The sequence below is a fragment of the Sus scrofa genome, chromosome 1 (genome assembly GCF_000003025.6).
Source record: "Sus scrofa isolate TJ Tabasco breed Duroc chromosome 1, Sscrofa11.1, whole genome shotgun sequence".
Lineage (NCBI taxonomy): Eukaryota > Metazoa > Chordata > Mammalia > Artiodactyla > Suidae > Sus > Sus scrofa.
In genome coordinates this window covers 233,006,731-233,031,965 of record NC_010443.5, presented here as the reverse complement: position 1 = coordinate 233,031,965, position 25,235 = coordinate 233,006,731, and the positions used below count along the sequence as shown (strand labels likewise).

At 36.9% G+C, this 25,235-nt stretch overlaps 1 long non-coding RNA gene across 2 annotated transcripts in view; it reads right to left on the bottom strand.

The window, feature by feature from the left end:
• LOC102163669 overlaps positions 1–25,235 on the bottom strand; it is a 589,637-nt gene that overhangs the window by 521,517 nt on the left and 42,885 nt on the right. For both annotated transcript variants that reach the window (XR_002336498.1, XR_002336496.1), the window contains exons 2-3: positions 6,548–6,601; positions 413–469 (exon numbers count right to left, since the gene is read on the bottom strand). This is a non-coding gene — a long non-coding RNA (uncharacterized LOC102163669). The remainder of the gene's footprint in view (positions 1–412; positions 470–6,547; positions 6,602–25,235) is intronic.

The window sequence follows — 25,235 nt, the reverse complement described above, 5'->3', positions numbered from 1 at the left end:
TCTCTGCATATCAACCTGGGCATGGAGCAAAAACCTATTTGGGGGGTTTTCTGCTCCTCCACCTCACATCCTCAGTAACCAGCCCAGGAAGAAGCACGGGATCCTCTCTATGGGACCCATTACCATTGAATTATTCTCTGTCTCACCTTTTTCTTAGAGTGAGAAGCAAGAAAGTTTTGTTCATACTACAGTATTCTCCAAAATATATTCTTTACCTCAAACTCTTCCTATTTCATTAAGGATCCAGGTTTTTGAAATTCAGAAGTCAGGAAGAGACAGACAACCACTCAACCTCAGATTGTTAAATCCCTTCCTTAACTCGTTGACCCCAGAAAGGGCTAGCTAAGTTTAAAAAAAAAAAAAAAAAGACATTTCAGGAGAAACTAATCAGTGAAAATATTATCTTACACACCAGATTTAATGATCCTCAAGCTTTCCTCTTGGTCTCCAAGCTGATGGGTATTCTGATCTGGAGAAAGAATAATTAACAATTTTGGTAATTTTCTCACTTTATCTTTTTTAGCATATATGCCTTTTGCTTTCTGATGAACAAAAATAATTTATAATGAATTCTTAGCTTCTTTTAGAAGGAAAAGTTGCCCTTGTGGCTCTGGTGATGCTGACTTTCAAACACTCAAAAATTGTAGCATTTAAGCAATCAAGTAGCGCTCACAATTAAAAAAAAAGCTGAGAAGATAATGTTCAACTCAAGTCTACGCAAATAGGGTAAAACCGCAATGTTCTCTGAATGCAAAAAAGATGAACACAGCCTGTCAGAGACATTTAGGGAGATTTGGATTTTTCATACAGCAATGGAAACTCTGAAAAGAGTTAAGGAAAAACAGGTTTTACAAATTACTATTTTAAAAGAAACCATATGAAATTAAAGTAGCTCATTTCTTTATTCTCTTTCTCTTCTAAATATTTGGTTTTTAAAGAAAAAAGGAACCAACTATGCTTGTACTAGCAGCCAGCCTCTCCATCCCACAGTCTCCCTCCTCCAAATAACAAGACCATGTGATTTGCTGAACAATTCTAAAGTAATAGCAGGATAAGATTTTGAATGTTAATTGACATTTTTTTTTTTTTGTCCAAGTTTCCTAGTGTTCAGCTCTCTCCTCCTAACAGCTGGGCAGTAGGGATAGCTTTCCATTTTCCCTGCCCTTAAGGGTAGGCAGGAATAAACAGCTACATTCTTTGTTTAGGCTATTGAAAACTTACTGAAACAGACAATTTATTGAAAGTAAAAACACTTATGATTTGTAACAGTTTGACAGTTTGTGACTTTTGAGAGAGAAAGGTGGTATTTAATTATTAAAATTTAAGATCTAGAACTTATGGATTTAATACATAGGTTTTTGTTTTTTCTTCCTCTTTTTAGGGCCACACCCACAGCATATAGAGGTTCTCAGGCTAGGAGTTAAATAGGAGCTACCGCTGCTGGCCTATGCCACAGCCACAGCAAAGTGAGATCCTAGCCACGTCTGCGACCTGCAACAGGTCATGGCAACAGCTAGATCCCTGACCCACTGAGTGAGGCCAGGGATCAAACCCACATCCTCATGGATCCTAGTCGGATTCATTTCCACTGCACCACAACAGAAATTCCTAACATAGCTTTTATTTTAAAATAAAACAAAAATGTAGAATTGAGGATACAGGTTGATGACTTAGAATTGTTTTCCTACCACAGAGCCAAAAGATAGAAACATTTACTATGTTGTAGCAGTGAGCTTAGTGAGGACTAGAAAATAGGATTAGAAATAGAGTCTGGGTTGAGTCTCTGTTCTCTGCCTATGCCCGCATTTACTGCCTGCCAATACTGTGGTTGAAACCTCAATTGAGGATGGAAATAAGAAAGCAGAAACGTTTCTTATGTCTCAATTTCCAACTGCAACTCTTGGAAGAGATAGTCTCCCAATATGAAGGGATCACAGTAGATTATAAATGATGATGGATGCTGTGTTATAATACATTTTTTAAAGTAATTGGAGATAGAAAAAGTATTTTAATATAAGAATGTTATAAACAGTAAAATATTATACAGAAAATGCAAAGTCAGAAGCACTTCTAGAGTAATGAAGTGAAGAACTCTCTGAATCCTCTTTTTGATAAAAAATAACTAGTAAAATTTTTTAAAAATTTAAAATCTCTGGACATTTTCCTAAGGTCATAGAGAAAATGGAGAAATTTATTCAATGCAATCTATTCAATCTTGATAAGAAGAAAGAGTCCATAACATTTGAACCACAACTTGCCCCTTTTTTCCCCCAGGTCAAAGTGATCAAAGCTATATTCTAAGTGAGTGAAGTTAAGAAGATGAGATAGTCTTTCACTGCAGCTCCAAGCCTAGGGTTATGGTATCTCCTCAGGAGAGTCAGGCCACATATTTCTCATCCCTTCCTCCCCTGGCTCCATGGTATAGGACTTTTGTTTCAGGCAAAAATGGCAGAGAGGTTGGGGGCCCTATTTCTCCACTCAGCCTTTGTCATAAGAAAAAACATTCTATTTCAGGTATGAGAGGCTGAACATATTGGTCCATAATCATCCTTGCCCCAGGTCATGTGTTTAGCTAAGGTTTCATGATAGGAAAAGAAGGCCAAGAAGACCAGAGGCTATCTTTGCCTAGAACTCTGCTTACAGAACATGGGTGTCACTGTAAGAGAAAGAGGCTGCTGTCCTCACTCTCAACTCTGAAGCAGCAGCACCTATGTTCTGCCCAGGAGGAGGAAGAAGAAGCCTATAAGTACAAAGAGCTCCACACTTCTTCTTAATAGGACTCATCTTCCATGGAACACAATGTGGGGAAGTTCAAGCCTAAGGGCACTGTAGTAAACACTGCAGATTCTGGTGGTGAGAAATTAGTAGGGGGCTTATAGCCTTGTAACAGCAGTAAGGGAAAAGGCCAAAAAGCTAGAAAATTAGTAGAAATAACCAAGGAAAGAAGCCCCTAAGTCAAGTCCTCCTGGAGGTAGAGGAAGCTTTAAGGTCTGGCCTCAAAGACTACTCCTACAAACAGGGATCATATGGTTTCTGTTCAAACATAATCACTTTAGAATTCACAGTAATCTATTAACCAAAGTGTTGTCAAAAACAAAAGAGCAATCAGGTAGAATTTAGCATAGGCTAGCTGCTTTTGTCTGATAATACAGGCAGACCAAAACAGTATCTTAAGAGGAAGTTCATGGGAAGAGACAGTCAAAAGAGTTCTTAGATAAAACCATTGTTTACCCAGTGGGTAGTAAGAGTCAGGGTGACTGTGTACCTGTTTAAGACTGTATTTTTGGTGAGCAACATGAGAGGTTGCACATTTTGAGAAAAACCATTTTCACAGAACTAGTTGAGGCAAGTAATTAAAAAAATTAACAAGGAGACCAGCAAACAATGACAGTCTTGGATATAGGCTATTAGTATCATAAGTGCTATAATATATTGTCAAAATATCCAGTTTGGAACAAAAAAATACAAATTATGAGATGGGCAAATAAACAAGAAAGTGTATTTTCAGGATTTAAAAGTAGAGGCAGCAGAAACTGCATTTAAGACTGTCCAAATGTTGTATTTAGAGTACAGAAACTTTAAAGTAGTTATTATGTTCAAAGAACTAAAGGAAGCCATGATTAAGGACCTAGAGGAAGGGGAGTTCCAGCCATGGCTTTACCTCTGTAAGGATGTGGGTATAATCCTTGGCCTCACTCAGTGGGTTGAGGACCCAGCCTTGCCAGAAGCTGCAACCTAGCAGATGTGGCTTGGATCTGGTGCTGCCATGGCTGAGGCATAGACTTCAGCTATAGCTCCCATCTGACCCACAGCCTAGGAACTTCCATATGCCACAGGCACAGCCATAAAAAGGGAAAAAAGAACTAGAGGAAGATGCAATGATAATGTCTCATCTCTTAGAAAATATCACTGAAAATAGAAATTATTTAAAAAGGGAAATATTGAAGTTCAAAATTCCAATAACCAAATAAAGTATTTGCTTGAGGGGGTCAACAGTAGATGGAAGTTGGGAGAACAAATAAGTAAACATCAAGATAGACTGATAGAGATCATACAATCTGAGAGCAGCAAAAAATAAGAAGAAAAAAATGAAAAGAGCCTTGGAGAAATGTAGAACATTATTGAACATGCTAACAGAGTTGATTCTCATTATTCATGGATTCTATATTTTTAAACTTGACCACTTGCTAAAATGCATTTGTAACTCCCCAAATTGACACTCAGGGCATTTTCACAGTCATTTATACACACATGTAAAGCAATGAAAAACCTGAGTCACCCAACACACATGTTCTCAGCTGAGGTCGAACCAGGCACTGTACTGCCTTGTTGTTTCAGCTCTCATGCTGCAAACGAGTCTCTTTTTTTGACATATACTTAATGCCAAGTTTTTCACATTTTTGTGCTTCTTGTTGGTGATTTTGCTGTTTTAAATGGCCTTCAAGTGTAGTGCTAAAGTGCTGCCTAGTATTCCTTAAGCACAAGAAGCTGCGATGTGCCCTACAGAAAAACTCTGTGTGTTAGATAAGCTTCATTCAGGCATGAATGTTGTTTACCATGAGTTTAGTATTAATGAGTTCAGTGTGAATGAATCAACTATACATTACATTCAGGAAATGGAAGAGGGAATTTATTTTGTATATGAAATTGCTCCAGAAAGTGCTAAAGTACTAGCTACAGTACATGATGAAGCTACAGAAAAGAGAATTTTGTGGATAAATTTTTTGGATAAATTCGTGGCTTTGTGAATTGATAAATAACAATAAAGTATAGTGTACAGATTGTTGTGAGGCTGAATTTCAAAGAAATTTATGGTAAGTTAAAGAAAACATAACCAATTCCTTACAAACTCTTCTAAAAAATATAAAAGTAGAAAACATTTCTCAGCTCATTCTATTATTTCAATTTACTCTGATACCAAAAATAAGACAAATAGAAGAAATATCCACATACAATTTTGGAGATCATTTGAGTGTGGAATTTGACCTCCTCTCAAGAATTTGAGGACTCTATTGTTGGCTTGGAAGTGAGCCATAGTTCCAGTAATAGTAATTCAAATTAGAATGGGTCTGTGTTGCAGGGCTCAGAAGTGTAACCTCCAGAGTTTTAAGTGTTGTTTCATGGCTGCAGTTCCATCAAACAATAAATAAGTTATCTTTAAGAAAAATATAAGAAAATCTGAAACTTAGAAGAATTGAAGTGATTTTCAGAAACTTTCCGCACAGCCAAGAGTAATGTATATATATATATATATATATATATATATATATATATGGGTTTATCACATGTTCAGGTCATAAGAATCTCTTCTTCACCCAAAACTGATAAGGCAAAGGAAGGCTGCAATCTGATACTAAAATAACTTTCTGTTCTTATGTTAAACAGTACTGGGACTGGGCTTATTCCCTCTGACTATGTTAAACCATACTGAGAAGAAGCAAAGTAAACTTAGGCTTTTGCTCTAGGGAATACTTGCTCCTGGAAGGTAAGACAAGGAACAAACAAGAGCTACTTTTCTAGACTGAGCTTACTTACCACACCTTCCCTTCAAGACCCTCCCTTCTCTGTACACACCAATTCAAAACAGTTTTGTCATAAACTCTGCACAATCCCAACCAATTCCCCTCCTTGCAATAACTACCTTAAAATTACACATCCAGATTCTACAAATCTTAGAAATATTCCCCACCTCCCAATTTTCCCCTTCTCAGTTGTTACTAAGACTGTCAAAATTATACTTTCCCTTATTGCTGTATGTCAAATAAACTTAGCTTTGCTGAATTCAGAATGTTCTGTTGGTCTTTTAATCTCCTGTGCTAGTTGTCTCACCCCTAGATTTTTATATCCTATTGGACAATGGGGTTTTAAAGATACACTTTTATACTCTATTCTTTTTGTTTATGTCAGAAAGTAGGGGAAAAAAAGACTGCATTTACTAGGAAGTCAGAGAAACTTATGAAACATTGCCTTATATTTTTACCAATAGTGATACTGGAAGAGTAAAAGTGTTATATTCTCACGCTTTAGAGACTAAAAAAAAAAGTTATATTTCATCTCAATGCTTTCTAATTAATGTAAAAATTATATAATATGGAAAAATTAAATTCAGAGGATCATATCAGACTAGAAAAAGAAATAGGTTTTAGAAAAATGCATTTTAAAAAGAAAAACATGGGGAATATGTAGGAGGACTTTGAACTAAATCATGCATAATACAATAAGTAATATATTCCTAAGAGGGGCTTAAAGATATCTGACAGTGTGATAGTGAAGTTATTTACTCAATAAATATGTTTTAATAACTACTACAGGCTAAGCAAAGTTTTTAGAATTGGTGCATGATGGATAACAAAGCAAACATTTTCTAGCTAAATAGGATACGTATTCTAGTTTTGCAAAGGCAACCTTTCAAAAGGAGATACACACATAAATGTAGAATTATAATTTTCAGTAATTACTATGAAGTAAAAGTGTAGTAAAAAAGCTTAAGGAAATTTTGCAGAAGACCAGACATAAGATTAAGTTGGGATGCAGATTTTTTTTCTACCTTGACTGGAAGGATTAGGCTATATTTCCCACAAGATGGAAATGTGGAATTTTCCTAAAAGAGAGGAAAAAAATGAAAACAAAAGTGAAATTTCAGTTGTGTTACATAATGGAAATAATAGTTAATGGGAACAAGATATGTTTCATTCACATAGATCTTGAATAAAACAATACAGTAGGTTTGGGAAGTAAGGATTGAGACCACGTAAGACTCATCACTAGAAATTCAATTTCCATATGGCATTTCCAAAAGCTTTAGACAAAGTTATTCTGAAAGAAATTAGAATTGGGCCTATTATGAAACCCTAAAAGAAACCAAAGTTACTGGCATAGCAATGTAACTTACTGACTTAACGACATGTTTTCAGTAAACACATTTCACATTGCTAACCTAGACTCTACAGAAGATAACCTGTTCTGTATTAATGAAATGAGATATTTAAACTCCAAAAGAATATACAAATGGGGTAAAAAACCATTTTAGCATGAAACACACACAGAGACACACACATTTACTCAATCACAATTTAACACTTTATAAAGAATTTAACTTTTTAAAATTCTTATATACATACTAAATGGCAGGTGCTTTATAAGATTTTTCAGTAAATCCTGTAACTCCGTAATTGTATTTACATAAGAGAAAACTGTAGCTCAGAGAAACTATATAAAGCTTTAACAGTCCACAGCTAAGTAACTGTGTGAATGGGTTTTAAAGTCAGGTTTGTTTGGATGCAGAGCCCATACTTGCCTTTCTTAGCCAATTGTTCTCCTAGACTGACCCTGAAGTTGATATTCCTCAACAATCTTTAGGTATGTCCCAATGACATATTAAAAGTAGGAGAAATGAAGATCCAACCTGTTATACATTTACGCAGATGAACAGCCTACTGAAACATATGAGTTTTCACTATCACATCAGGGAAAATCAAATAGTTTGAAAATGAATTGTTTTGATTTGTAAATCTAGAGCAGTTGTAAATCTAGGCAGTTTTAAATAGTGCTGATAGAATTGTGAATACATGAAATCCTTAAGGAGGTAAAGTTGACAGAATCCATCAAAATTACAAATATATAAACACTTTGCTCCAATCATTCTAAATTTGAGCTTGACATGCCCCTGGAGTTCTGGAAAAGAACCCCTTTTGTGATGTTCTGCCCAGCTCTCACAAACCTGCTCAGTATTTTCACCAGCTTCTTAAGTCACTGGCTCATTTCTCTGCTAAACGCACTGATTACCTGGAACCATACTCCTAATAGTTTTGACCCTGATTATTATTTGGAGCCCCTGGTTACCCTGCCCAATTCACTTGATGAGACTCCCCTGTATATAAACATTTGCCTGAATCAAGTTTGAATTCATCATGACCTTTTTATAAGGAGCAGTAGCAGTTGGTTAGCCCTGCTCCTCAATAGCCACATTTATAACCCTCCCTCCATCTCTGTTCCTTTTATCCAGTGCTGTTGGGAGGTCATAGCTTACTCTCAAATTTAGCTTGCCCAACATATAATACCTTTGAAAATTAATTATTTTGCATCCCACATGCATAGCACTAAACCACCTAAGCTAAGGAAAGGAATATTTTTGAAATATTTTCTATAAGCTAAATCCTCTGCTATCAACTTCTACATGTTCTACCTGATTCAATCTTCATTGCAGATGTGTAGTGTAGATATTATTTTCTTCATTTTCTCTTGAGTAAACCAAGAACTGGTGAAAATACCTTTCTTAAGGTCATGAGTTTCAGATTGAGTTGTGATTAGAGCCAGCTCTCTTGACTTTCAATCTAGTGTCATTTTTAATTAAACTTCATGGCCTCTAAACCACCTCCCTTTTAATCAGAAAGGGATATTCAATCAGAAGTCTATTTCCATTTCAGCAGCTTCAATGGATATAGGAGAATTAATGTTTTTTTTTTCCATACGGAAATTTTGTGACTCATCAGATACTATGTAAATTCATTTTCAAATGCCTGTAACATCTTTTATATAATCCTGTATAGTTTGTCTCACTGGTCCTTTCGTTTCTTTTTTTCTCTTATCTACCATATCAAATCTAGATCAAAGTTATAACATGATACTTCCTTCATTATAGAAACTACTAGATTATCTTTCTTTGTAAATCAGTTATATGCTATGTCTTTTCCAGTGTTGAAAGACAGCCAGCCTCTGTATTATGGCAGCAGGTGACTTATGATGTCCTGCAAATGGAATGTACCATCCCTTTACTATCTAAGGATTTCAAGCTATGTTTGTTAATAATATATTGAATCTGGATTGATAATTACATATTTATATGAACAATTTTAACTTTCATGAGTTTAAAGAATATCTCTGAACATGACTTTGCTCTTCATCTTGGTTTCTTGAATGTAAATTGCTTCTAGGTCTTAAAAAAAGTCCAATTGGTATGGGCTACTCCATCTAGTAGCTATACATGGTTTGAGGCACTTTGATTTAAAATGCCCTATTTCTGCTTTAGATTTTCTCATTAGTGTAAGAGTTACTTTTCAAGTGTTCAGGAGAATTCATGAGGTTTCTTTCTTTATTTTATTCTTCAGTCTTTCATTCAACAGAAATGCATTAATGCCTACCATGTAGCAGGCACTGGTGGGTACTTGGTTATAATGTTGAAAAAAAAAAAAGGCACAGTCTCTGACATTATGGATTTATTTTCTAATTGGGGGAAGATAGCACAACAAAAATTCAAGAAGGTGGAAGAGTTTAAGTAATGGTTCTGAGGTAGGGGAAAAAAATGGGTGTTTTTAACGAACCAAATGATCAATAATGTAGCTGGACTTCAGCAAAATTAGGCAGATTCACAGGGTGTGTCTGCTTAATGGTCTGCTAGAACTTCATGAGAATTTTGATTTTATACTAACTATGGTGGGAGTGACAGACCGATTAATTGCATAAGAACATATAATTCTCTTTACTAGATGGAGAATAGTTTGAGAGTAACAGGGTGTATAGGAAGAGACTTAGGAGATTAGCGGAGAGTTAGGCAAAAGATATTAATAGCCCAGTCTAATTAGAGGACAGATAAAAGATGTAACTTGAAAATAATGAGTTCCCTGGTGGTCTAGTGGTTAAGGATCTGGCATTGTCACTGCTGTGCTGACAACGAAACTGTGGTGACAGTTTCGAACCTTGGCCCGGGAACATTCACATGCTGAGTGTGGCCAAAAATAAATAAATAAAGTAAAATAAATCTTGAAAACAAGATTAGCATAAGTTGAGGAGGATCTGACATGGAAATTGAGAACTAGAGAGATTTAAGGATGAGCCAGATGTGATGACTCCTGAAACCACTTGGCCTAGGACTACATGTATTTCTTGCTTATGCTATACATCTACTCAAGGGTTGACAGAAGGACTCTGCTCATCATTGTCACTCAGAGATTTGGGCTGGTGGAATGCCAACACCTTGAATATTGGATGTCATAGTGCCAGAGGAAAGAATGCTCTTCACTTTCTCACCCCTATCAGTTACTAAATACCCTAGCCTATAGGGGGTCTACATCATTTCCACAAATTTGGCAAAACTAATCACATGGCTCCACCCAAATACTAGAGTGCTAGGGAATGCAACCCTACATGTACATGGCAGGCAGAAGGCTGGAAAATATTTGATGACTATATTAATGATTAATTCCATGTTTCTTCTTTGTAAGATCCTATTTTTATTTTTGAGAAAAACTTGGGAAATTTGCTGAAAACTGTGGCTATACTGTTTATATGGCATGAGCACTTTAGATATTAAATTTTTAGACTGTAAATAATTTCATGTTCAGAAGTCACCTCTTAGATTAGGGTAGTTCACTTTCAGTGATGTCTCCAAGGCATGCCAGAGTATTGCTTTGGACACCACTTAACATTCAGATTATCATCTCTACATTATCTGTGTTGTTACAGATATGGTAAAGAATGTGGCTAGCTCTTGGAATTTTGGACAAATGATATTTTGCAAAAGAAGTATAAAAGTTGTCTTTTCCAATTTATCTACATTTATGTGTCAATTTACATTGCAATTCAAATTCTTTAATGAATACTCAATATTTTGCATATTCAAAGGTATATTCTTTGTAGTATAATATAATGTAACTTTCTCAAGACATCCTCCTATTCGCCACTACTTTCCCTTATATCTAGAACAGTGCCTGGCACAAAGCATACTATTGGATGACCATTAATGAACATTTAAATGTATATCACATAATATATTCACATGTAGGATATGATGTTGAGATTCCATAATCTAAATTATATTTACAATGTTTCATGAAAAATATAATGATGTGTATATGTATATATGCAATGCATATTATATGTCTTGGACAAATAAAATCGAGGACTTACTATATTCCAGGCACAGTGCTTGGCAATTTAGTTTCATTTTATTTATTCCTATGACAAGTTGTTTTTAGTATTTTATTCCCCTTTTAGATATAAGAATGCTAAAGCTTAACCTATTCATTGCATTTTTAGGGGAATATACATTTTGGCAAATTTCCTGGTGTTTATTCCAATGTTGTATTCTCCAGACTGGATATACAGTGTCAGGACCTGCTACAAGAAGTCAGAGAATAAAACCCTCAACAGAGCCTGGATCAGCAATTTTACTTTAAATATGCATTATGAAAAAAATTATGGTATTTTATAACAACATTTCATATATTATAAGGTTATAAAAATAAAATGTGTGCATTTTTCAAAAGAAAATAAACTTTGAAGACATTTAAAGTTTACTGCTCATTATGTCAAAAGCTAATATTTTTGCTAAGGTGCATGTATCAGATAAGAATTTAATTCAGCTACATTAAAGGGAAAAGTGAAATTTCACTGGTTTATACACGGCAGAGGTTTTATTTATCAGCTAATTAGATATCTAATTAAGTAGTCCAGTGCCAGCTTGAGGCTCCGTGACAGCACTGCGAAGCTGATTTCTATTACTGAGTTCAGCCATCCCATCATGTGCTTATAAACTCATAGTCACATGATAGATCTTATGCTGTATCTTCGTTGAATCTATGTTCCGGAAATAAAGGGGAATGGAAAAGACAAAAGGCTAAGGGAAAAGACAGCCAACTCTGCCTTATTTTAAATAATTACTTGGAATTATCAACAAAACCTTTCTTTCAAATTAATTGGTAAGAAGTGTTTCACACAGGAAACTTTAGCTACAAGGAAGATTAAAAAATAAGTTTTCTAGGTGGGCAACTGACAAGCACAGTAAAATCAGAACTGTGTTAGTAAGGAAGTAAATGAGAAATAGCTATTAGGTGGGTAATGGTTACCCATCCAAATAATGTGGATGTAAGTGATGGCTATCGTAGGCTCCATCATGCTTTGGAGACGTATCTATTGGTCATCAAGAGAGGACAGCACTCTAAGAACTGGGCTTCTTGGAAATGAAGTGAGTTTTAGTTAAAAGGTTTGAAAACCTTGACCCTCACTTTGCAGAATCGACTGACAGCTCCTTTGACCTACAAGTAGATCACTGACTGACCCCCCCATACTTGAGCTGAGGCTAGAGATGTCTGAAATCACTACAGATATTGAAGCTAAGAGTTCTCCATTTTCTGCTGACCCTGTGAGTATTCTCTGCCTGTCTCTTGTTGGAGCATTTACAGTGAGTTGATCTAAGTTTCTGAGAATGTGGACTAAAGAATTTAACTGTTGAGTGACATTCCCTGAGACATGAAAATATCTAATGCAATTTAGTTAAGAGAACTCTACTGTGAACAAATAGCATCAGAAGAAGTCCACATTGGCTCAATTATGGTGCTGAGGTAAAAGCCGTGCTGCCTTGGGTCTGACTATTTTTATCTGCTCAGAAAATTAAAATCTCTGAACCAAGACCGATGGAACTGTCTTCAGGTGCTTTTCTTAATATTCTCATTATTTAATCACATTGTGGTCATGGGTGAACCAGGCCCTGTTGATGATAGGGAGGAGAATACCTATTTCAGAACTCTTTCATGCTGACCTCAAAACAGAAGGGAACACTTCTCAGTATACTAATCCCAAGTTTGATCTCAACATCAAACTCTAGGATGGGCTCTGGCCTGACTATTTTAGGGGAAAACAAACTTCACTTTTCATAGTGGAGGCTGGATTCAATTATTTCCTAGATCAAGCCCTTGTATAATCCAGTGTTTTCAATTTACCCAGATTCCACCAGAAAACATAGAATTTGAAGGGCATAGGAAAGATGCAGAATCAAAAGTAGTTAGATAAAAAGCATTCTGGAGATGAAAACTCTGTAATTAACAATGTAATATTTCATCTCTCACAGAAACACAGATAATTAAAATGGACCAACCACTAACAACTCAAAGGAACGAACAAGGCAAAGATGGCCTTGCAGTGCCCCCTAGCAAACATTACAAAATTCTTCTCTGTAACATTTGCTTCTTTGTTACTGCAAATCTGGCTAAAGCAATTTTGAAGCCACAGTCCAGACAATTCTACTTCCTAATCACTACTGAAACACTCTGACAAACTACTGAAAAGTATGCTGATGTCCATTTAATATTAGACAGGCAAACCAGAACAATATTCTTTTATTGCAATCTGTAACCACACACTCAAATGACTGATTTCTTTATAACTTCTCTCTTTTCATTTCTTTCTCCTTTCTTTTTAAAACGTTGTAGTGAGCTTGTGATCTTGAACCAAAAGCACAATAAAAGTGAAAACAAAGCTAAGATTTCAAAGCTGTTTTTCTCTTCCAGAAATTCTCATGTTATAGTTTATCATTCAATTCTGCTAAGCAGACTATTTTTATATAAGACTAGCTGAAGTTTACAGTCTATTTATCTTACACCTTTTAATTAAATGGCCTACACCTGATGCCTGGTCTCTATTCCACTGTCTTACATAATGTATCTGTTCTCATTTTCCTTCTGATTAAGAGTAAGAAGCAGTTACGGGGAGTGAAGCGGAAATATGTGAAAATCACAACAAGGCATAGCAATTTCATTTTTTAACCTGGAGGTGTCCTAGGCTTTTCGTTCAGGTCAGCCGAACTTATAAATGCTGTGAGTGATTACTAATTCCACTTTATTTTCCCAGTGAAGCTGAAGGTGATGAAGGAGGGAGAGATTTTGTGTCAACAAAAAGATGGATAGAAGCATAAAAATAATAGCAGTCAATTTTAAGAAAGTCACCAGAAATGTTAAAAATTAGCTAACTCTTCTGGGTGTTATGGAAAATTGTAGAGTGGAAATAATAGGTAGATGAGATTTGATTAAATATTTAATTAAGCTAAATACATACAAGTCTCTTAACTTTGAATATGTTCTGCACAAGGGTATTCCACCAAAATGAAGTAGGGAAACATTTTAAAACAACTCTTCCTTCTGATTATATTGAATTGCTGACTTGATCAGACAAAGCATGTCATCCACCATTATTCTCAAACCAAGTTACATTTCATGGTGTTATCCCATTTATTAGACCCAATTTTACAGATGGGACAAAGCTCAGGATTCAGATTTAATCTGCTTATTCACAATATTGACTTATAAACATTTTTCCTTAGTGATTAATTTAAATGGCTTTGAGGAAGGATCAAGATGGCAGAGGAGTAAGACATTGCGCTCACTTTCTCTGACAAACACATCAAAAAAAGTACATCTACATGTAAAACAATTGGCACAGAACATCTACTGAACACTGACAAAAGAAATTAAACCTCCAAAAAGGGCAAGAAACTATTGATTTAACTGTGTAGAACAGAATAAAAAAAAGAAAAAGAGAGAGGAAAGGAATCAGGATGGGACTACATTCCTGAGAAGGAGCTGTGAAGAAGGAAAGGAACCCACATCCTGGGAAGCCACCTAACTGACGGGGAGATCAGCCAAGACAGAGAGACCTCAAAGTCACCAAGAAAAGTACAGTAGACGGACTGAGGAGGGAAAACTAGAGTGAGAGCCACATAGATCATCTGCATCGCCACCCTAGACACCACAGCCTGAGACGGTTGGGCAGGGGCTTGGAACTGAGACTCAGCCTCCAGAGGTCAGTTCTAGGGAGAGGACTAGGGCTGACTGTGATGGAACAGCCTAAGGGACTAAGCAGTGTGTCACGGGTAGGGGAGTGGTATGCTATGGGCTGGGGAGTGGAACACCATGGCAGAGGGAACATGGGAGGAGGTCTGGGCCCACAGGACAACCAAGGTGCCACTGTTGGGGAGGGCAAGAGGAGGAGGGGAGAAATATAAAACTTTAATTAAGGAAATTAAAGAGGATGCAAAGAAATAGAAAGATAGTCCATGCTTCTGGACTGGAAGAATTTACATTGTGAAAATCTCCATACTACCCAAAACAATCTACAGATTCAATCCAATCCCTATCAAATTACCCATTGACATTTTTCACAGAACTAAAACAAATAATCCAAAAATTTATATGGAACCACAAAAGACCCAAAATTGCCAAAGCAATCCTGAGGAACAAAAACCAAGCAGGAGGCATAACTCTCCCAGACTTCAGGCAATATTACAAAGCCACAATAATCACAGCAGTGTGGTAATGGTACCAAAACAGACATACAGACCAATGGGACAGAACAGAAAACCCCAGAAATAAACCCAGACACCTACAGTCAATCAATCTTCAACAGAGGAGGCCAGAATATGAAATGGGACAAAGACAGTCTTTTCAGGAAGTGGTGCTGGGAAAACTGGACAGCAGCATGTAAATCAATGAAACTGGAACACACCCTCACACCATGCCCACAAATAAACTCAAAATGGCTTAAAGACTTAAACATAAGACAAGACACCATCGAACACCTAGAAGAGAACACCAGAACTCCTAGAAAGCAAAACATTCTCTGACATCAACATTACAAATGTTTTTCAGGTCAGTCTCCCAAAGCATCAGAAATAAAAGCAAAAGTAAACCAGTGGGACTTAATCAAACTGACAAGCTTTTGCACAGCAAAGGAAATCATAAGAAAAAAAGACAGTCTACAGAATGGGAGAAAATAGTTTCAAATGATGCAACTGACAAGGGCTTAATGTCTAAAATACACAAACAATTTATACAGCTCAACAGCAAAAAAGCCAACAACCCAAAGGGAAAATGGACAAAAGACCTGAACATACATTCCTCCAAAGAAGATATATACAGATGGCCAACAAGCACAAGAAAGAATGCTCAACATCACTGAGTATTAGAGAAATGCAAATCAAAACTACTATGAGGTACCACTCATACCAGTCAGAATGTCCATTATTAATGAGTCCACAAATAACAAATGGTGGAGGGGTGTAGAGAAAAGGGAACCCTCTGGCACTATTGGTAGGAATGTAAATTGGTACAACCACTATGGAAAACAGTACCTTGGAAAACTAAATATAGAACTGCCATATGACCCAACAATCCCACTCTTGGGCATATATCTGGACAACACTTTCCTTGAAAAAGACATAGGCACCCACATGTACACTGCAGCACTATTCACAACAGCCAAGAGAGGAACACAACCCAAATGTCCATAAACATATAAATGGATTAAGAAGATGTGATATATATATATATATATATACAAAGGAATACTACTCATTCATAAAAATGAACAAAATAATGCCATTTGCAGCAACATGGATGGAACTAGAGACTTTCATACTAGTGAAGTATGTCAGAAAGGGAAAGACAAATACCATATGATACCACATATCTGGAATCTAATATATGGCACAAATGAACCTTTCCACACACAAAATAAAATCATGGACTTGGAGAATAGACTTGTGGTTGCCAAGGGGGGAGGCAGTAGGAGTGGGATGGACTGGGAATATGGGTTAATAGATTCAAACTATTGCCTTTGGAATGGATAAGCAATGAGATCCTGCTGTATAGCACTGGAAACTATATCTAGTCACTTACGATGAAGCATGATAATGTGAGAAAAAAGAATGCATATATGTATGTATGACTGGGTCACCTTGCTGTACAGTAGAAAATTGACAGAACACTGTAAACCAGCTACAATGGAAAACAATAAAAATCATTAAAATAATAAATTGCTTTGCAGAGGTTTACCTTTTGGCACTCAGGGACCAACATAATTTGCATCTTAGGCTACTCTCACCACTGGTGATGTTCAATAAGAAAAACATCAGGGAGTTCCCGTCGTGGCGCAGTGGTTAACGAATTCAACTAGAAACCATGAGGTTGCAGGTTCGATCCCTGGCCTGCTCAGTGGGTTAAGGATCTGGCATTGCCGTGAGCTGTGGTGTAGGTTGCAGTCTCGGCTCGGATACCGCATTGCTGTGGCTGTGGTGTCAGCCAGTGGCTGCAGCTCTGATTAGACCCCTAGCCTGGGAACCTCCATATGCCTTGGGAAGCGGCCCTAGAAAAGGTAAAAAGACCAAAAAAAAAAAAAAAAATCAAATTATGCTCCTTATCTAGACAATGGCAACTCAGGAAGAACAGGGGAGCATCCCAGGTTAGATATTGGAACTCAGTACTTTTTGGGTATAGGAAGCTCCTGAGTGGAGACCTAGCACATGGTCCCATTAAGTTTTACTCCAGAAAATACATTCACTCAAATGACTTAATATTCCAATTTCCACTACTCAGTGAATTAAAAAATCCAAAATCACTAGAGATGCATGCGTAGAAATATCATGTTTAAAGTTTAAACATCTTGTTTAAAATAAAAGCTTTAAACCTTTGTATACACATTCGTAAGAACATTAACTCCAGGTATAAAAAGTTCCCCCAATTACAGCTGTAGTATTTTCTTTCCTATATTAGCTGCAATTGTTTATGCTTAGTTTATCGTATATTTATTTCCACTAGACTATGATTCCTGAAGGACAGGATCTGAGTTGTAGTCATATTGTATCACAAGTAGTGTACTTGGCAGAATGTAAGTAGTACATAGTTATTGACTGAACTGGATTAAATAAATTTAATATTGGTAAACATCACTACCCAATCAGTCAGCAAGGATTGGAGGCTCTTACCAGGCAAAACAAACATACTAGATGGACCTGTGACTAGGTATTCTATAAAAATAAGGTTGGTTATGTGGTTTTGATTAAAATGGATACAGGATTTTTCTAAGCATACTAATGCTTAGAAAACATGGTTTGAGTTTGTGGAACTCAAACCACAGCATATCAGCTCAAACATAAAACCTGAAGCTGATATACAGAACCTGTAGCTGAAGCTCATGGCAGGCCTGGCTCTCTTCCAATAAGAAAGTATCCTGCACCAACAAGCTCTCTTTCTCTCTACAAAGAGACTGCCTACCCAAGCAGGCTTTTATCAGGAATGAGAAGAGTTTCAGATACCCAGTAAGGCCCCACCACCATTCCCCTTTCACTCTGGCTATAAAAAAAAAAAGCAGCCAACTTCCACTGGGGGTCAGCTCTCTCTGATCATCAGGAACTCATTCCACTGTACCAGCAGCATTTCTTATCTAAATAAACTCTTCTTTCTCTTCACCTCTCTATGAGTATGGAAATTCTTTTTTCTAATCCGTGCTAGGGCCATGATAGATTTAACTGATTCCACAATTCCCTTCAACCCCAAAGGTAACTGGATACCTATTATGCAGTCATCTTCAAAACTACAGTCCTCTCTTTGCCATCGCATAAAATAAGGTATCCCTACAGAGACCATTTATGAATGTATTTTGTTTTAAAAGCACATCTATCTTATAAATCCATGTTACAGGTGATGTATTTTAGAGAGCCATTGACCTCCAAATATTCCCAGAGTGCTTGACACTCAGGAACCCTTCTCTTAGTGTCATATCATGCAGTGCATTGAAAGAAAAAAATCATAATTGCAAGGTTAAAGCACCATCAAACAAACAAGAATGCTAACAATCAAAATAACTAAATAAAGATGCTTAACAGAAGAATTAAGAAGAAATCTTGTGAGGCAGATGAAGTGGTCTGTGTCATGATTAAGAGATGGGTTCAAAGCTGGATCCCTGAATCAAGAGAGAGTTTAAATTAGGCTCTTTGTGTATTGATGTGGGGGTCCTCACCCCTGTGGCTGCTGCTCTGAGCAATGTGGCAGAAATAGTCTGGAGGGAACCTGAGCAAGCCAGGTGCCACATAGAGTGAGAACAAAGAGAAAGAAACTAGAAGTGATGCAGAAATGCTGTCAATGTAACTTGGTAAAACCTCAAAAGACAGGCACCACTTGACTGATTTAATGACACAAAGAGAGACTTTGTTCTGATAACGTACTGCCCCAAAGTAAACAATGCTATGGAGTGGAACACAATTCATCCTTAAGCCCTAAGGGATCAGAAGCATCAATAGTAATCCTTAGGGTATAGGGAAGTTATATGATTCTTGTCACTCTATCTGTCCCTCCTCATTCCTCCACAACACACATACACACACCCGCACACAGTTTCTCCCAGGGGTAGTTTGATATTACAAATTAAGATACACCAGGTTTGAACTGTAATCACTTCAGTTAAGGTTATTCACCAATTCTACTAATATCTGTAGCAAATTCTTCAAAATCTGAACAAAACACAACCCTCTGGAAAGATGCTATATATTCAAATCCTGTAAGTTATTTACCCAGTTCCTTAGGAAAACACAAAATTCTTCCTTTTTAAAAAAATGCCACTTATAAGAAATAAAGGTATGATTCAGGTTCATTTTCTTAAGCACATGCAGCATATTTTGTGTTAAAATTATGAGTAGTATTGATAGCACCAAATGATCTTTATTGATATTAGTGGATTATTAGGTTTACATTTATGATTTTTTAAAATCACTGTTATTTTGTATTATATATATATATTAAAGCAATGAATGCACATGATTTTAAATCATATATAGTAGTCTCCTTCACTTTTTCTGTATTTGACTTCCTCCCCGAAATGTTTAAATTCTTCTGGCAGTTTCTTCTTATGTTTATCACAATATTTTTTAAAAATTGATTTGTATTACTATTTCTTCAATCACTCACTTCAGATATTATTAGTTTATTTGTGTCACAGCAGTTAAGTTCATCCTGCCCCCAGTCAAATACACATAAGAGCATGTAGACAGACAGACACACATACTACATACACAGTAGTTCATACACATACTACATACAATGTAATTTAATAGTATTTTTAATGAAATCAGGGCTATATTACTTAATATGACTTTGTAGTATATATCACAACTGCATTTTTTTTCTTACCCTTTGCCCATGATATTAATAACTGCCTCTCTCCTGCATCTTTTTAGCTTCATTTGGAGTCATTACAAAATTTTGCAAATACTTCAACAGATTTTTCAGATGACCTTCGGCAAATTTTTGAGTTGATTAAACCAAATTCCTTTTTTCAATTAGCCATGATTGCCTTTGGAAAACCTTGGCTTTACAGTTCTCCACCCCCTGCCCAGTCCACACTAGTTGTTGTTTGGGCCTCCTCTCCTCTTAGATCCTAGTCAGATTCTTTTTCCACTGAGCCACAAAAGGATACATAATAAGGAAAATTTTAAATTCAATAGAAGGATTGAAATATAAAGCCAAAAAAAATCCTAGAAAATTAAATAAAAAGACTAAAAGAATAAAATACATGAAAAAATAAAGAGATTATTTCAGGAGTTCCACCACTGGGGGAGAAAGAAAGAGAGAAAAGGCCACAAAGAGAGAAAGTCCAACAGAAAACACAAAAGGGAAATATTATCAAAGACATACTATAAAAACATTTTCAAAGCTGATAAGCACACATCTTCACAAAAACCTAGAACATTATCAAACATCAACTGAGAACTGAAGTGATGGAGTCTGGTAGTATTTTTCTATGTGTGTTGGTTTCAAGGTTAATAGGACAAAGGTTGCACAGGGTGTTGACTCCACCTGGTATTTAAGGAGCCACCTAGCAATAAATGTGAAGATTCCAACATGCCATAACTTTGTTTACTGCAAAGTTAAACCCTTATAGCAAACCCTGTTTTCAAAAGTGAAGCTGCCATGACACCTGGCAGTATAGATCTGAGAACTCCACCGTTTCTGACAGGCTGCTACAGTGATTCAACTCTGAGCAGGGCTTCAGAAATGCTCCTAGTAAAGAGCAGTTAAAGAACTGTAATCAGTAATTACTTTTCAAAGGGCAGAGATAGCAATTTAAACTAAAGTGCATAACCAGATTGAAATTGAGGTGAGGCCAAAAAAAAAAAAAAATCATCCATTCCTCTAATAATGCAGAACCAATGTTTCTTGTTTTGTTCTGTTGTTTTATATCTCCATCTCTTATTCCTATCTTTTTTTTCTGCTTTTTTCTTAAGCATTTCTTCCTCCCATTTTGTTTGTCTATCTTCTGTCTTCTTTGTCCCTTTCTTCTAGCTTGATCTTCCTTTTACTTGCATGCTATAGCTGTCATAACATTGATATATGGAGTTGAAGTGTGTGTTTCTGGGTTGCATCTATGTGAGCATTATACTCACGGAATATAAGCTATTTTTTTTTCTAAAATGAAAAAAATTTTGTAAACTTCTTTCTTTCCTCACCTCTTTAAAATTAAGTATTAACTTAATTATTTAAAAACATCTACATGTTGCTTAATCTATTAGCAGTTAAACAGAATAACTATTTTTCACTTCTGATTTAGAGTAATTCTTAAGATCCTAAGAAATAAAGATGGCAGAACAGGAAGACACTGAGCTCATCTCCTCTCACAAATACATCAAAATTACGACTATTTATAGAACAGCTATTTATGAAAAAGATCAGATTATACCAGAAAAGATCTTTGACTAAAGATATAAAGAAGGAGCCTTGAAGAGATGGGTATGAGGGGATGAGTTGTGGTAGTGTCAAAATCCATACCCCAAGGTGGATGACTCACAAATAGAATGATTACAATTGGAGATTCTCACCAAGGAATGAGGAGCCTTAGTCCCACATTAGGCTGCCCGGCCTGGTGATACTATACTGGGAAGAGAGCCATCAGAACACTTGGTTTTAAAGGCCAGTGGGGCTAATTTTCAGGACACATAGAGGGCTTTGGGAAATAGACACTGAACTTTTAAAGGGCACACACAAAATCTCATGTGCTCTGGGACCCAAGGGCAGAAGTAGTAACTTGAAAGAAGCCTGGGTCAAACCTACCTGCTAATCTTGGAGAGTTTCCCAGAGAGGCAGGAAGTAACTGGAGCTCACCCTGGGGACATAAGACACAGGTAGCAGCCATTTGAGGAGGCTTGTTCTACTGTATGGACACTGATGCTGACAAATACTCTTATGGAACTCTTCAGCTTGTTTAGCAGGCTCAGTACCCAGCCCCACCCCACATGTCAGCCTGAAGTCATCAGTACTAGGATGCCTCTGACAATGAACTAAGTGGGCAGAGACACAGCTCCATCCATAAAAAGACAGGCTGCTATAAAAATTCCTGAGCCTACAGCTGCCAGTGGACATGGTCCTGTCCAAAAGAGGGCTTAGGACATAGTTGCACACACCAGTGAAAAGCACTAGACCCAGGACACCCAGGACCTTGCAACCAGAGACACCAGGACCCAGTTCTGACAACTGGTTGTCAGGCACCAGCCCTGGAATCCCCTGGTCCTGGCCCCTCCCACCAGGGAGTTTGCTGTAGGCTCAGGACAACCTCTTCAGGAGGCTGACAATCAGCTAGGAAGAATGCAGTCCTGCAGCCCGCCATGGTAAGACATAGCCCACCTATCTGCAGGCTAACACCAGCTTGGAGACAACACCTTTGGCCCTCAACCCACTGGCCTCAGGATCAACTTTACTCACTGGTGAGCTAATACAAACTGTGAAACATCAGTGACCTTGCTGCCAGCTCTGTCAGGAACTAGCCCAACCAACCAGGGTTCTGCAACAAGCTCTGGGAACTTAGGGTCCTAGAGTCTAGACCCTAGGACCAGGCTTTGCATGCTAGTAGGTCAGCCCTAGCCCCAGGACTTGGCTTCACCCACTAGTGGGTGGGAACCAGCCCTGTGATCTCCTAGAATCCAGTACAACCCAATAGTGAGCCAGTACTAGTTGTGGGCCCCTTAACCCCAGGGAGTTCCACAGGAAGCCACCTTGTGACCCAGCCCTGCCAAACAGTAGCAAGTAGCCAACACATAGGGAAGGGAGTGGCAGCCAACCAGACTGAGGGACAGCCATACCTACCATATTTCCCACAGTGGTCAGCCCACCACAAGAGGAGGACCCACATAGACCACACAGGGGGCAATCCTAGAGCATAAATTTCTGATAACCATAGGATAGTGTGTGGCTGGGATGCATAGGACACCTACAAAAGGCCACTTCTCCAAAGGCCAGGAAACATGACCAACCTACCAGAAGTATAGAAATAAAGACAGCAAATTAGGCAAAATAAAGTGAAAACAAAAAACAAACAAATAAACAAACAAAAAACAAGATAAATCCCCAGAAGAACTAAGTGAAGTGGAGATAGGCAATATACCCAAGAAAGAATTCAAAGTAATGATTAAAAAATTATCAAAGAACTAAGGAGAAGAATGGACAAAAAGAGCAAGGAAATAGAAGTTTTAAACAAATGGTTATAAAATACAAATAATAACCAAACAGAGATGAAGAATACAATATGAAGAAAAACTGAAATGAAAAAATGAGGACAATTTAAGAGACCTCCATGATAACATCAAGTGTATTAAACATTTGCATTATAGGGATCCCAGAAGGAGAGAGAGAAAGAAAGGGGAAGAGAATATATTACAGTAATAATAGCTGAAAACTTCCCTAACCTGGGAAAGGAAACAGATACTCAAGTCCAGGAAGCAAAGAGTTCCAAACAGAATCAACCCAAAGAAGGATACACCAAGACATGTTGTAATTAACATGACAAAAATTAAAGATAAGGAGATATATATATATATATATATATATATATATATATATATATATTTAGGGCCGTACCCATGGCATATGGAGGTTCCCAAGCTAGGAGCAGAATTAGGGCTGTAGCCACTGGCCTACACTACAGCCACAGCAATGCCAGATCTGAGCTGCATCTGTGACCTACACCATAGCTCACAGCAGTGCAGGATCCTTAACATTGAGCAAGGCCAGGGATTGAAACTGCATCCTCATGGATACAGGTCATATTCGTTTCTGCTGAGCCACAAGGGGAACTTCTAAGGAGAGTATATCAAAAGCAGCAAGGGGAAAGCAACAAGTTACATACAAGGGGACACCCATAAGGCTATCAGCTTATTTAGTAGAAACTCTGCTAGGCCAGAAGAGAGCACAGTAAACTTAAAGTGATGAAAGTTAAAAAAAAACTTACAGCCAAGAATATGCTACCCAACAAGTGTCTTTTCAGATTTGATGGAGACATCAAAAGTTTTAAGAACTTTAAGAAAAGCAAAAAGAGTTCAGTATCATTAAACCAGCCTTATAAGAAATGAGGAATCTAAGATACAGCACAAATGAACCTATCTACAAAGCAGAGACAGACTCATGGATATAGAGAACAGGCACGAGGTTGCCAGGGGGAAGGAGGAGGGATTAGAATAGACCAGAAATTTGGGGTTAGTACATGCAAACTATTATATTTAGAATGGATAACCAATGAGATCCTACGGTTTAGTACAGGGAACTACATCCAATCTCTTTGGATAGAACATAATGGAAGATAATATAAGAAAAAGAAAGTGTGTGTGTGTGTGTGTGTGTGTGTGTGTGTGTGTGTGTACATAAAACTGGGTCACTTTGCTGTATGGCAGAAATTGGCACAATGTTTTAAATCAACTATACTTTAATAAAAAAGAAAGAAAAATTTAAAAAGAAATGTTAAAGGTACTTCTCTAAGTAAAAAATAAAAGGCCACAACTTGAAACATGAAAATTACAAAAGGAAAAATCTCATTGGTAAAGGCAAATGTAATGTAAAGGCAGTAAGTCATCATGTACAAAACTAGTAGGAAGGGGTACAAGACAAAGCAGCAAAAATCATCCATATCCACAATACACAGTTAAGGGATACAGAAACAAATCAATTTAAAATATGATGACAGAAACAGTAAACATGGGAAAGGGGGAGTGAAAATACAGGGTTGTTAAAATGTGTTTGAACAAAAGAGATCAGAAACTTAAAATAACCACATATATATATAAATAGATGGCTATATATATATATACCTTGTGGTAACCACAAATCAAAAACCTAAAATAGACACACAAAAAAAAGAGAGAAAGGAATCCGAACCTAATACCTAAAATAATTATTAAAGCACAAGGGAAGAGAACAAAATAAGAATGGAGCAAGAAAAAACAAAAACAAACTTGCCCCAAAGATTAACAGAATGGCAGTAAGTATATACCTATTAATAATTACTTTACATGTAAATTAACTTAATACATCAACCAAAAGACAGAGAATGGCCAAACAGATACAAATGTATATTCTGCCTACACAAGATTCACTTAAGACCAAATGACACACAGAGACTAAAAATGGGGGGATCAAAAGTTATTCCATTCGAACAGAAATCAAAAGAAATCTAAGGTAGCAATATTTATATCAGACAAAGTAGACTTTAAAACAAAGACTGTTGCAAAAGACAAAGAAGGACATTACATAATGATCAAGGAATCCATCCAAGAAGACAATTTACTAATTATAAACATATGTGAACCCAACACAGAACCACTGAAGCAAATATAAATAAACATAAAGGGAGAATTTTATGGTAACACGGTAGTA